Raw genomic sequence first — 15584 nt, 5'->3', positions numbered from 1 at the left:
CGTATTTTCCCCACATTTCTCAATTTGACTGCCAAACGCTTCCAACAAAAATTACTTTTTATTTGCGAAAAATTATGCCAGAACTACATTTGACCTGGATTTGTTCACAGTACCATTTAAAAAATCTAAAAAATACATCGAACGCCACTCTGGTGCCCAGCGGGACGAAATTACCATAAACCATCAATTAAAGTAAAATGTCGTTAAAATTCTTTTAAACAGTAAGAGTGGGCTCATGTCAAAACTTTAAACATTGGATTCGCCGCGTTTTGAGCTCTAGTCAGTTATAAAAGAAAATGGTATATGGGAATTATGTCAACTATAGGCGCCAAAATTGTTGACTTTAGGAGCAGGTCCATTTTAGAGTATCAGTTTTAGGTGCACTTCAAAGGTTCATTTCCCAATATTTTTACAAAATTTTAAACTATCAGTTTAAAAAAATGTTTTAGATGAAAGGTGAGACTGAAGTTTCAGAAAATAATTTTGGAGCCTACATTTATTTAATAGTATTAGAAGGTAGAAAAAATTCTCTTAATGTGTCGACTATAGGTGCTCTTACCTTATTATAATCTCACTTGAATATACAAATCCTTGCTACCTGTGGGCTATTAAGTGCCTCAAAACGAATAATGCATATACCAAAGTGAATATTGTGCACCGTAAAAGATGTCAATTATGACTCCAGAAACACCTACAAAATTTCAACTGAAACAGTCGTTACAGCAATCAATTTAACCAGGGCAGGCCATAAATTAAAAGTTCCAAGAGATTATGCAATGATTTTAATTTTTTACAGGTATTTCTTCACTGCTGATGAAAACAAACTCAAGGAAAACTCTTTTCAAGGTTAAAACACTGTTGTCAACTTCTGTCTTAAGATAGTAATTCCGTGAGGAAACAATCTGCAAAATAATTCCCACAATGAACTGTGACAGTAGATAATTTTTTAAGAAAACTATCTAAGGGCCACTTTCCATTCCTAATATTGCAAAACTGTACTGACCCTCATCCAGATTAAGAGCTATTTCCCAGGGCACAAACAGGTTAGAGCTCATCTGCCAAAACGAAAACATTTGGCAGTCTCTCAGTACAATAAGAATAGGGGCTCTTTCTTATTTTAGAAAAATAATACCTGTACAGTGATCTGATTTTGTTCTGACACTGTGGGATCATGAGGAAATTTTTCCTTGCCTCTGCATAATAATCATGTGGGCATAAATCAAAGAAAACTCCCCTTTAATTACATAATAATGATTATCATTGAAGTTTGTGAACAATTTGAATAGCTTACTACAAATGCAGCAGAAGACAATTAGTCAACCTAGAGCTTAAAAACTCACTTTTTTAACAGAAATTTTAGGCTTACCTTAGGAGTAACCTTTAAAGATAGGAAATGTTGTTCTTATACTGAAAAGTGAGGTCTGTTTTCTGCAGAGTTCATAAACTGCCAATGTCACATTTTCATGATGTTTTGTACCAAATTTTGGAAAATGTTGCATATGAATGAAATATATATACCTGTACTTGCTTCAATCAAACAGCATTCTGAATTTCTTATTGCAAGCTTATGCAACAAATCCTTAGTACCTGGTGTCTGTAGTGGATGCATATTGCCAGAGGTGAACATTATCCATTGCAGTAACAACTGAGGTAATAGAAATACTTTTGTGCTTGACACTCCAATGATTTTACAAACATGCACTGCCAACACCATGCATAATCTCACATTTTCACTAAGTTCCTTAGCAAATTTTGAAAGCTGTTGCATATGAATGAACTGAACTGAATTTTGTATTACAATCTCATCTGACAAATCCTTGCTACCTGGTGGTTATTATGTATCTATAGCAGACACATTTTACCAAAGTGAACACAATCCATTGCACCAACTACACTTGGCTAAGAATCAAGAAACTGGTTTAAACTATTACGTGAAACAACTTTTGGGTGTTTGAGTTTCCATAGATAACATGAAAAGAAATAAATGTTGATTCTTTCAAGTGCTTTTCTCATTTTAAATTTATTACACTTTTTTCTCAGTTGCTGCAAGTATTCAAAGAAAACTAACATATCTTGGGAAAAAATGGATATTCAGAAAAATTAACTCAATATTTTATTTCACAACATTATTTTATTTCTTACAAAATTTTATTTCACATTTTCTTTCTTACAACACAATATTTTCCCACAGATTTATTTCTTAAGCCCATATTCTAAGAGGGCAGAACAATGTTTAACAGGTAAAAAGATATAGAAGACACTGACAAGAGAATAAATCTAATAAAAATATAAGGGCCCAAACAAATTAACAACACAACATACAGACCTAGAAGGAACAAAAAATAAATGACAGTACATAAATATATATTCTGTTAAGAGCAAAAGAATATCTAGGTTTACATAAAAGAAATGAATCCAATTGGTCTGAAAACAGAAGTAAAGTCCAAACATATATTGAAAAAGGCTTTGTGGATGCAGTATGGGCACTGAGAAGAACTCCGGATACCTCTGTCTGTACTTTGTGTAGACATCAAGGTTCAAACATTTATTATTATTAAACAACATAACCTTGGCAATTATTAACTCTAACGTAATAGGGATCAGGCATAGAGTATTTAATGTCCCTTAAACAGCACAGTTTTTGTGTATAAACTCCTCACACAACCTTTCTGGAATGTTTCTGTCACAGACTTGCCAAAATGGTGATTTCTAATTTTAAAATACTCAAATAAAATTGATTTAATTAGAGCATTTCTGTGATTTTCTGTGGGCTCAAAGTCCATAATATGTTTGTTGATAGATTGAAAAACACTACAATCAACATCTGCCATAGCACATCAAACAAGAACAAGCATAACATTTTTCTTTTGCAACATTCCCTTCGCCTGTTGCAACCGATAAGCTTGCTCTGCTGCTTTGCAAATTTTAATAACGTCAGCAGAAGGTGTAACTAAACCTCCCACATTCTTTCTTCTGATTAGTCCAATGTCACTGTCCACTGCCCCACACAAGGAATTTGCACATTCTACACAATGTACTGACTTAGTCAATTTACGCACAATGAATCCTGCTAAGTATGCAACAACATTCCGTACATAATTTGACAGCTGTTCAAATGAGACAGCAAGGAATTAGATTAGATTAGATTAATACTAGTTCCATGGATCATGAATACGATATTTCGTAATGATGTGGGATGAGTCAAATTTTCCAATACATGACATAATTAGGTTAATTTAACAACATACTTAAGTTAATATAACAACTTTATTTTTTGTGTTTTTTTATTTTTTTTAATATTTTTTTTTCTTAATTTATATCTAAAAGTTCCTCTGTGGAGTAGAAGGAATTGTCATTCAGAAATTCTTTTAATTTCTTCTTAAATACTTGTTGGTTATCTGTCAGACTTTTGATACTATTTGGTAAGTGACCAAAGACTTTAGTGCCAGTATAATTCACCCCTTTCTGTGCCAAAGTTAGATTTAATCTTGAATAGTGAAGATCGTCCTTTCTCCTAGTATTGTAGTTATGCACACTGCTATTACTTTTGAATTGGGTTTGGTTGTTAATAACAAATTTCATAAGAGAGTATATATACTGAGAAGCTACTGTGAATATCCCTAGATCCTTAAATAAATGTCTGCAGGATGATCTTGGGTGGACTCCAGCTAGTATTCTGATTACACGCTTCTGTGCAATAAATACTTTATTCCTCAGTGATGAATTACCCCAAAATATGATGCCATATGAAAGCAATGAGTGAAAATAGGCGTAGTAAGCTAATTTACTAAGATGTTTATCACCAAAATTTGCAATGACCCTTATTGCATAAGTAGCTGAACTCAAACGTTTCAGTAGATCATCAATGTGTTTCTTCCAATTTAATCTCTCATCAATGGACATACCTAAAAATTTGGAATATTCTACCTTAGCTATATGCTTCTGATTAAGGTCTATATTTATTAATGGCGTCATACCATTCACTGTACGGAACTGTATGTACTGTGTCTTATCAAAATTCAGTGAGAGTCCGTTTACAAGGAACCACTTAGTAATTTTCTGAAAGACAGTATTGACAATTTCATCAGTTAATTCTTGTTTCTCAGGTGTGATTACTATACTTGTATCATCAGCAAAGAGAACTAACTTTGCCTCTTCATGAATATAGAATGGCAAGTCATTAATATATAATAAGAACAACGAAGGACCCAAGACTGACCCTTGTGGAACCCCATTCTTGATAGTTCCCCAGTTTGAGGAAAGTGCTGATCTTTGCATGTTACGAGAACTACTTATTTCAACTTTCTGCACTCTTCCAGTTAGGTACAAATTAAACCATTTGTGCACTGTCCCACTCATGCCACAATACTTCAGCTTGTCTAGCAGAATTTCATGATTTACACAATCAAAAGCCTTTGAGAGATCACAAAAAATCCCAATGGGTGGTGTTCGGTTATTCTGATCATTCAAAATTTGACTGGTGAAAGCATATATGGCATTTTCTGTTGAAAAACCTTTCTGGAAACCAAACTGACATTTTGTTAGTACTTCATTTTTACAGATATGTGAAGCTACTCTTGAATACATTACTTTCTCAAAAATTTTGGATAAAGCTGTTAGAAGGGAGATTGGACGGTAATTGTTGACATCAGATCTATCCCCCTTTTTATGCAAAGGTATAACAATAGCATATTTCAGTCTATCAGGGAAAATGCCCTGTTCCAGAGAGCTATTACACAGGTGGCTGAGAATCTTACTTATCTGTTGAGAACAAGCTTTTAGTATTTTGCTGGAAATGCCATCAATGCCATGTGAGTTTTTGCTTTTAAGCAAGTTTATTATTTTCCTAATTTCAGAGGGAGAAGTGGGTGAGATTTCAATTGTATCAAATTGCATATGTATGGCCTCTTCCATTAACAGCCTAGCATCTTCTAATTAACACCTGGATCCTAGTATATCCACAACATTTAGAAAATGATTATTAAAAATATTTTCAACTTCTGACTTTTTGTTTGTAAAGTTTTCATTCAATTTGATGGTAATACTGTCTTCCTCGGCTCTTGGTTCACCTGTTTCTCTTTTAATAATATGCTGTATGAGTGATCATGAGAGACTGATGCAACATCTAGGCTTAACTTCTCTGAATTACAATTGATAACTGATGTAAATGGGTTAGGTTGCATCACATCCAGTCCAGAAGATACACCGAGAATGGAACAATCTGCAGTATCCAAAGTAGATCCAAACTCTGACCCTCTTACCTGCTGATGGATAAGCAATCGTTTGTAGGCTGCTTTGAATTGAGCTGCTGTGGGATTGTTGTTATCACCACCATATCTTCTGATTGAGCTGAAAAATGTCTCTATGTGGTCCTGTAGCAATTTATATTGGTTGAGAGCTGTCTATGAGGGAAACATATAATTTTCTTAGGCTCTGTATACATACAAGAAAGCCAAGGAAACCAGTCTTTCTGTTAGTATACAAAATAGATGGTCCATTAGCCTCAAGTCTCAGCTCCTGAATATATTTTTCCACTTCATCAAGAAATGGTAAAATATGGCCAGCTGTCTGCATTGACAGAGGTGATTTATACCCTTTGGACAGGAGATTCCTACTATTGAAACAATCAAAAAGGTTGTTCATTGTCCTTATAAATTTAACTGTATGTTCACATCCTTTAAAGTTAGCTAGTTGCAAATCTTTGTCAAGGAATTCAAGAGCATTAGCTACACTACCACTAAATGTTTGCACAGCAATCCTTACATTCATTTTATGACGATACCACTCAATGTGTCTTGTTCTTACTTTTGTAGCAGCCAGAAGTTTCTCCACTTTTTGCAGCTCATGTAATTTTAATACATAATCCCATTTTATTGGATTTCTGTTTTCATCAAAAATGACACCTTTACCAGCTAATGTATTGCGTATTAACTTGAACATGTGACATGGATCAAGGAATATGCAAACATCATCCTTACATAGAGGGTGTTTAAAAAAAGATTTCATTCTGTACGTTGAAAGACAGGCCCCTAGCTTGTCTACCATTGCAGTGTTTACGTGAGCACCATCAAAAGTAACAGAAATTACTTCTACTCCAGCATCATATGTAAATTTCAATGCCTCCTTAAGTAGGTTTGATTTTTCAACAGCACCCAGGCCATTGACTAAAAAGTAGCCAATTGGAATTTTTCATGAACCATTAACAGCAGTCAACATGAATGTTAATGCCTCATTTACAACAGGCAGATTGTCATTGTCAAGATCTGTACCATAATCTATGTAACCAATAAACTTATTTCCACAAAATTCAACATGCTTCCTTATGAAAATCTCATCAAATGACATGGCACAAAGCAATTTCTTACCTTTGCTAATGAGTTCCTGACTTTTTATTCTAAGCGCTATTGCTGCTTCTTTACTGAAACCAGGATCCCCATCAACAACACTGTACCATTTTCTTAATGTTCGTGGATGTGGCAGTGATGTTTTAAAATTTTTCCTTACATAGCTATATGCCTTGCTACTGTAAAAATTTAGTGTTAGAGCAAAGGTCCGAAGAGCTGATGGATACATATTTGCTTCTTTACCTTTACTGACACGTTAGAGCAACTCCGAAGTACCAGGTGGCAGCATCTGATAGCAAAAAGCCACATCATTTAAGCATAAGTATTCCAACCTGCAATCAGTTATACATTTAAAAAATGACAGGCATTGTAAATATACTTGCCTTTAGTAAATTAGCCAGGGATTCATTTATAACATGATTATTTTCAAGATTGTTTATCAAAGATTTCAAAGACAAGACTTTCTTCTTCATCCCACGATATGATCGCTGCAAATTCTTTAACTTTCTGGCTTTGATGCTAATCTGCCGTCTTGCCACATCTATCATTTGTTCTGCTATGCCAGGAGTACACAAATCGCTATTCGAAAAGTCCCCAATATACCTGAAACTTTTGTTTTTTCGGGGTGTTCGTTTCCATATCGCTTGTCACTGTAAACAAAGCAAAAATGCATGTTTTGAGGTATAATTTGTGGGCGAAGCATGTCCGAAATGGCACTTAACGTAACGTGCTACAGTTCTATTCTAATATAATATTTTACTAACTCGCAGTTGTTACACACATTCTAAGAACATTCAGACTTACAGGCATTGGAAGCACAGATTTCAGAAGACGAGGCATCATCTAACGAACGCCTTCTAGAGTGTGATTTACGGAGCTTAGGCTTCTTCGATTTCATATGCTCCAGAAAACCGAAAAGTGTCGGGATAGCATCACTACTTAGCCAATTCCCTCCAGTTTTAGCCCTATAAAAACATCGGGTTTAAAAATGACAGGGATTGTAAATACAAAATATAAATATACATTGTAAATAATAACTAACCTATCAAAACATTTCTCCTCGAAGTGTTTCGAGCAAAGGCGCGTATGTGCAGACGGCTTAAAGTTTTTCCGCTTCAGAGCCTGTATCCAAAGCTGCCTTCGGTTTTCATCCTTAGGGAACCTATGAGTAGGAACGAGAAACAGTTATACTTACTTCTGTAACCGAATTATCACAGATACTTTCCAAAATGTAGTATGAGTCTGACTTTACAGGCACCACTTTCAACACTTTAATTTACGTGATACTCTATTTCAAGTGTATAAAACATATAAAAGTCACTTCAGCAGATTTCAATAAACGCACCTGCACAATCATAGAAACACTTACACGTGAAATGTAATGCCATTTCCCCCGACAAAACGCTGAGTACAGCCATAAGCGCAACACGGAACAACCATGTTTTGCCAACATTCACGTGACTTCAGCCCAGAGATGTTGGAGCCGCGAAAATGACGTCAGGGCCAGTCTATTATATTTATGGTCGAAGGTTGAGACTCAAATTAAGCTCCAAAGACCTTGTAATAATAACTCGCCTCCCAGGAGATACTGCAGGCGCGGGATATTTTGAACCTTTATTTGTGATGGCTAAAAGCCAATAAACAGGAAAAAAAAATATTTTGAACCTCGGTGATAAGAGTGTGCTACGTTAGTAGTAGTAGTAGTAGTAGTTGAACAGTATTATGGCTTGTAAGGATACAGACCTAACATTATATATTTATTGGGGCATACATACAATATTTGAAACTTGTACATACACCCTCACAATATTTGTTAGTCTTAACTGTACCGTCTACACATTCCAGTGGAAGCGCAGAAAACAAATGAAGAACTGTACAGTATTGTTTGCACAAATAAATTCGGGAAAGGAACCAATACTGAAAAGTTTCAAGATTCTGAATCTCTGCATTTTAATCATGATGTCCCTTGTCATCAATATTACATTCCAACAATGATTCCTGTGAAGACTTATATTTACAATTAAAACCATACAAATCTAAAGAGTATTGGATATTTTCTATACCGGATATTTTTATGTATTTTATATTAGGAACTTTCCGTCATAGTCCTTACATTTTCAGAAGGGATGCATCACCGATTTTACGTTTCTTTAGCGGTATCTGATATTTTTGACAGTGCTGGTCGAAATGAGCCTCAAAACGTCTCATTTTTTGACGCGATGAAATAGATGGTGATAAGGACACCTTACAGTCACAATACCAGGATTCACCTGCGTATTTTTTATAGAAATAAATGGTAATAATATAGTGTATCAGCTACCAGAACAGACGGTTATGATGAATTTTTTGTAGTAGGGCCTAAGTTAAAAAAATCAGTAAACAGTAACTAGTTGCCATTGGTTCACGAATTAATCTTGTAGTTACATGAGACTTTATGTTTACGACATAACTCTGTCAAAGATGTGTTATAACAACAGCCACATATGTTTACCACTACAGTGGCCATCAATGCGCATTTCAAATTGTCCACTGCTTACAGCAGAACACCTACAGCATTGTGGATCCTTGCTGTTGCCATAATTAACCAAAAGGAATACAACAAGCACATAGTTTCGACTCTACAAACTGTAAGTGGAAAAGTAAACATTGATCTGATGAGATAGTTGCTATGAAAGATAACCAGCAATCAAAAGCAAAAAAATTGCTGAACAAAACTAACAAGTTGACTGCACAGGTATTGTATTACAATAACCTGGAACTCTCTGTCGAACAAAATAAAGATTATATTGTTTTGCGTAATAGAAAGTCCACCAAAATCGACGTGGAAACGATCTTAATACATCCTGGAGCAATAGTCCTACTTCAGAGTGACACAAACATACAATATAAAATGTAAGGGCAACCGATACAGTCCTTTTTACATACACATAGAGGGAACTATCGGAAGTATTACAAGATGCACGCGACGGCACAGGAAAATGTATCTTCCAAGCACAACCAAACCACTGAAGGGATACAACACGTATCAGATCTGTGGTAAGATACATAATTAGAATTGTTGAAGGCTGCAATTGAAATATCTGAAATTAATGTTTTTCAGTACCTATGTCCCTTTCCTTTTTCGGTGGCAACCTTGCCATATTATATTTTTATTCTGTTGCTGCATTGTGTCTGCCATGTGATTCTGTTTCTTTTTACACATTCAAATGTTGCGAAATGTAATCAGTTCGTTAAATAAATTGTTATTAATACAAGTGACTTCTAGCATGTGCACCTGAGGTATAGCTATCTAAATTTATCAGGTCATGGACCCAGATCTGTGTTGATATGCAGGATATATGTGTGTGTAATACAATGAATATGATCTCAATACTGATCACGGTTAATGAGACAGAGAAATAAAATATTCTGCTATTCCATAGGAACAATTTTAGTAACTGGAAAATGAGGTACTTTGAAATGAGATGGATCAGTTGGAATTTATTCGAATGAAATATTTTGAAATGATTGCATATCAAGAATGTGACACAGCAGAAGTACACACAAAAAAGACAGATAGATAGCAACTTTGAAGAAATGTGACAATAAATGTAAGTAGGCAGTCAGTGAATTGCCGATAATTATCTGCATCTACATGTACATTATCTGGAATATGCTAAAGACAAAATTATCTCATTTATCAGTGACTGTCGCCATGTAGTGTTTTTGAGTGAAGAGGAATGGAAAATCAGTTATTAATTCAGAAAACTCTACTAATGATGAAATTTGACTCAACAAGTAAGTAAGTTTCTGCAAATCAACAAACTAATTCGAGATTTATGATCCCTTGGAGCAATATCAGAAGGAACTGACATTGTTTATCATCTGTTGTTGATAATTCCGCCATATTATGATAATCTAGTCACAGCACTACTGTCACCAGATGCATTAATTCCATATCTTGTAAAGGATCGATTTCAGATGAAGAGAAAAAGAAGAAAGATGTTGTCAAGAAATGCCACATTAAGTCATTGATGGTTATTTTAATCACAACAAGACAGAAATTAAAGTCTGGTAACTATGTTAAATCAGATAACAGAAGTAGTAATCGTTTTATTTTTCAGTATTACAACTGTGGGTTGAAAGGTCACAAAATGTCAGACTGACAAAAACCAAAAAAATCACAATTCGGAACCTAAACCAAATTCTGTCTTTGCTGATCAAGATGAAAAAGTAAATAATCACTATTTCTTTGCAGCTACCCATAGAAATTTGGCAATATCAACTGGAATATAATGCTATTTGGATTGCTGCACAGTCTGGAACATTTCTGTGAGCTATAATGTTGGTGAAATTGAAGTTATAAGTTATGCAAAAGATAAGAAAATTCCGCTTTTCACTCCAGATATCCTGTCAATTTCAGGCCTCATCGTAATTCGCTGCCAGTATGTGCACTAGAATCAAGAGTTCAGTGAGTAGATTTTGAGAACTGTAAAGTTATTATTCAGGAGGACAGAATTACTCTTGCAATTGCACAAAGAAGTGAGTCAAATTGTTCACACTAATTCTATACATAAGGAACTTCAATGTCCTGTAGCTTCATCAGTATAGACGATTCAGTTACAGCAACAAAAGATTGGATCACCTGAGTGACAATAACATTTTAAAGTTCCAGATACAAGCTGATGGAATGAACCTCTAACTTAGTGGTTCAGATTATTATATTTTTCATATATGTGATGAAAGTACAAAATTTCAATGAAGCAATAGGGAACAAAGGATTCCTGCACAGTTTGATAATCATAAAATACTGGTCTTACGTGCTGAATTATTTGTCCCACAAGCTACGACATGGTCGTCAATAGAACAGTAACCCAGAAAGTGTAGAATAAATTTCTTTTTTTTCCATCTCTGATCACAAAATTGTTAGGTACTTCGACTACTGGTTTCAGTCAGCAATGACCATCTTCAGATCTGCAGCAAACATTGGGAAAAATGCAAGCACAATTAGCAGATCCTCCGTGAGCACGCTGCTAGCGCGTCTGGTTGGAGGAGGCGCTGTGTGTCGTGCCGACGGCGGACAAGAGAGTTGACACGAGTCTTTGACCCTGGACGACCATTCTGCAGCGGGACGATCGGTCCGTTTATGCTAAGTCTGGATGGGCCCAAAAACCAGAGGCGTGAGTACACAAGACGCCGTAAATCTGTGGACAACGTTTGGTTTCCGTTCATGGGCTGGGGAAGCTGTGAAGTCCGTCTGCAGCTGCCAATAACCTCCAGAAGGTGATGTCGCCACTGAAAGTAAGCTTTTTCATCTAATTAGTGCAACGGTCGTCGTCTGTCGGGGCCAATCACCCGGTGTTGTTGGAGCTAATAATAACTGTGTGGCGACGTTTCTCTGCTTTGAGTTTGTGGTCGGAAATTGCCTTGCGTGTGTATTACTCCCCCCTTGCATGACCGTGCATTTGAACGCCATGCTGACTTACTCAAGGGGCGCGTCGTATAGAAAAAAAGGAGAAAATTTTTTGGCTGTGGACCTTCTGCAAGCTGTTGTTTTCCCATGGATGGCGTAGGTCACTGTTTGGATAAGCATGTTGTAAAATGTTTAAATAACCTTGTACTGTCTGGTGGAGAGATAGAGTGAACTGTAGGCAATTAATTTTAGGAATGTCTGAAATGCAAGATTACTTTAATATTCGCTAATATCTGTTGTGTTTTAGTATGTAGGCTTATTTAACTTTAGTCGTTGTTATTGTGTATACATTCTTGTGTTAAGGAGTTTAGGCCCCGTGGCATTTATGTGCTCTATTTAATTATATTTACAGTAGTGCTTGAGTTTCTATTTGGTAATTTCTATGTCGGTTCCTTGGTCTGTCTGAAATGTTGGGTCTATTGGGTAGAGACCATTGTTCACTTGGTCTCCTCAGCTCCGAATTTCCGTATTGATACTATGGCGGTAGTTCTGCCAGAATCTCATTTGCAGAAGTAATCCATTCTTGTGAGCACAAATAAAGCTGCCTTTGCCTCTGTAATTTTCGTCTGCTGGCCAGCAAGCTTTGGTTAATGATTAAAAATCTCCAACTGGTCTTCGTCCAACCTAGTGGCTCGTGTTAGACGAGTTCCCTTTCCAGTTTGGGTAAATGTCTCCTCCTCCTGGTGGGGCCATCCTCTTTCCCGAGCCTCGCAGGGGTAAGAGTTGCCTGAGCATCTATTGCTGCTCAATGTTCCAGGAGAACAAAATAAGAGATTAATTATCTACTCCACCGTTATGCCCAAGAAAGGCGAATTAGAGTAGTTCTGGATAGCCTAAGTATTGTACACTATTAAGATAGTTCTAGCTTTGGAGAAATTGCTGTTTGGTAAAATTTAGCCTTCTGTGTCGGCAATCCGGCGTATTCCACGATCCAACATTGTGTAGAGGACAAGGGGTTAATGTTAGGAAATATGGTGCGAAACTGTGATTTAGTGTGTTTCAGTGCGCGATGCGCCAGCCTCACGGCAGACGGCGGACGAAGGCTGGCCGGCACGTTATGCAGGTGACACAGTTTTGCAACGAGCATCGGTATGTGTGTACGTGTGCGGCAGTCATCAACAGCCAGAACGCACCATTAGCAGAATTACGCAGGCGCGGGCGGCGTGTGGCGCGCTTGCGTTAGACAACTCATCGAGAACGTTCTAATACACATGGCACCGCATAACCGGCGAATTCAGCAGCGGTCTGCGCTATTTAAGGGCATCAGAGGTGGGCGTCGGCATTCGGTTCGACTGATTGGGCGTTCGGTCGCTATTACATCGTCGTCATCAGTGACGCAGTTCCCGAGGACCTGCCGGCGGAGGGCGTTGCCCGCTGCTGCACCAGCAACTCCCGGCGTCGTCACGAGTCGCAGCGTCTGCAGGAGGCGTGCTAGGCCGGGCTTCGAGCTGCTAACCTCCTACCGCATGCGCAGCCACTTACCGAGCACGGCGTCGCATTCCCCGGGCTACGTGCACCAGCACGTTCCACCACGACACGAGCTGTGGGGCTGAGCTACCGAAAAATGTATTGGAAGAACCAACAATAATGAGGAAGATTGCTAAAAACAGCCACCTTCTTCTACCCAGCCACGCCCTACAACCCCGACCACGACACCCGCTCCGGTCATCCTATTACAATTGTTATAGAACTGAAAGATTTGGTTCTGATACATTTGCTGATACATGACTTAATTATTTGCTATTGATGTTAATTGCTTCTTCATGAGTGATCGTCCTTAATGGTGTAACATTTAATGAACATCTGATTGTCCCCTATGTCACCTACTGACTTCATTCAGAGGCTGAAAAGGTGATCCTTGCTCGAGTTTATGGGACTTTATTAACCGTTGATCCTTATCGTTTATGGTCTTAAATATATGTTTGTTAAAAAGAATAATCTTAGATTCCTATTGTTTATTAAGTAATTCTTAAGTTATATAGCAAATATTATGAGTGCAAATATTCTCTCATTGTTACACTTGCTTGTTCTGTAGTTTGCACTGATGGGTGTGACAATAAATGCAAAATCGAAAGTGAAGCGTTGGGGCGAATTAATCCTTTCCCTTAGCATTACCTTTAAAGATAACTGATTTTTTGTCGCTTGTTATTGAAATTGGTTTGGAGAATAGTTTATTGATTGACCCCATAGAAAGAGTACATCACTTAATTGTATGATATGGAATAGAAAGGAAAATACAATAGGTAAAGTTTATAGTGGGCATACCAGGTGAATAAGTTGTTAGAGTCATAAAATTCAATTACTTAAAAATACAATTAAGGTTAAATTTAGAGTGTTAAAAAGGAAATGATCAAGTGACAATAATTCGGATATTCTCTTTTGTAGATTTAAATAAAAATGACACACATAAGAACAAGCTTAAGGAACTAGAAAAATAATATAAAAATTATAAAATAAATAAGAAAAGTAGACAAATGGATGAAACAACACAAAGAACGATAAAACACCATGCCAGTCAACTAATCAGGTTATCTGCTTGATGAAATATATTATATAAACAGAGAATGGAGAAGTAAACATGAAAATAATAATTCAGCATAAGGAAACGAAGTGAATATGTAATAGACTCTATATTAAGTCAAGACAAAGGCAAGATTTATATAATAGAGGCGTTCAGTGATTAAAGTAGAACATCATCAAACAAAGCAAAGTAGGCGTTGAGAACCTTTACTGGTTCCTGGTTTTTCGCTTTGTGCATTTCAAGCTCTTCTAACCATTTGAGAGCATGGCCTTTTTGGACCTTGTGAAAGAATATGCATACTATTCTCAATGCTTCCTATAGTGTGACAAGATTCTGGTAAATGCAATCTGAAAGCAGTTTTGTTTTCCAGCTGTGACTGCTCCTTAAATCGTATGTTTCAATCAATCTTGTACACTTCAGAACCATCATATTTCTCATAGGCATTTATTAGTTTATGCCTCACTCACTGTTTTAAAGTGTTGTTAACTTGAGAGCCACCTCTAACATTAGATTTTCTGAAACATTCCTCTATTTGCTAGGACATACTACCATGACATTTCAGTGGAATGGCTTTCATTCGGTCTTTATTTGTTCTGCTTTCTGGTGAGTGTTCATTTGCCTACTGTTTAGTTTTCGTTTCTTTAGCGTACTATTAGGACATGTGACATCACTTACAGAAAAACCATTAACTATTGTAGTTTTTTTCTTTGAAATACTGAGTACTTTACACACTTCACTTTCGGCCAAACGTAGAAGAAAGAGCCAACGAATCACTGAGGTGATGAAGGCTTTTTTATCCCATCAAAGATGGCATGAACAGGCACTGATAATTTTATGTGTACTTGTAAGATTTCTGAAAATCGAAAATTTGTGTTTATTGTCAACTTTCTTAATATTAAGGTCAATGTAGTTAGTAAACTTCTCTACTTCTACTTGTGTAGGAAAAGTTATTTTTAGGAGCATGCTCACTATTGCTTCAGCAGATGCGTTTAGCTCACATGTCTCACCCTCTAACAGTAATAAAATGTCGTCAGCATACCATTTATTATAAATAGTTCTCTCTTTCAGCTGTGGAAACTTGGCAAAAATTTAAACTGTAAAGTGTTCACAAAAATATATGCTAAAGAACCAGCTAGACTATTACCCATCCCAAGCACTTCTTTTTGACAATATATTCTGTCACTGAAGGTAAAAAAATTGTAAGCTAAAAGAAAACCTAAAAATTCAGTTAGTTCCATTCATTCTACAGTACTTATTTTGTGATGGG

This window comes from Schistocerca piceifrons, chromosome 2 (assembly GCF_021461385.2).
Source record: "Schistocerca piceifrons isolate TAMUIC-IGC-003096 chromosome 2, iqSchPice1.1, whole genome shotgun sequence".
NCBI classification, from domain to species: Eukaryota; Metazoa; Arthropoda; class Insecta; order Orthoptera; family Acrididae; genus Schistocerca; species Schistocerca piceifrons.
This window is presented reverse-complemented; position numbering follows the sequence as displayed.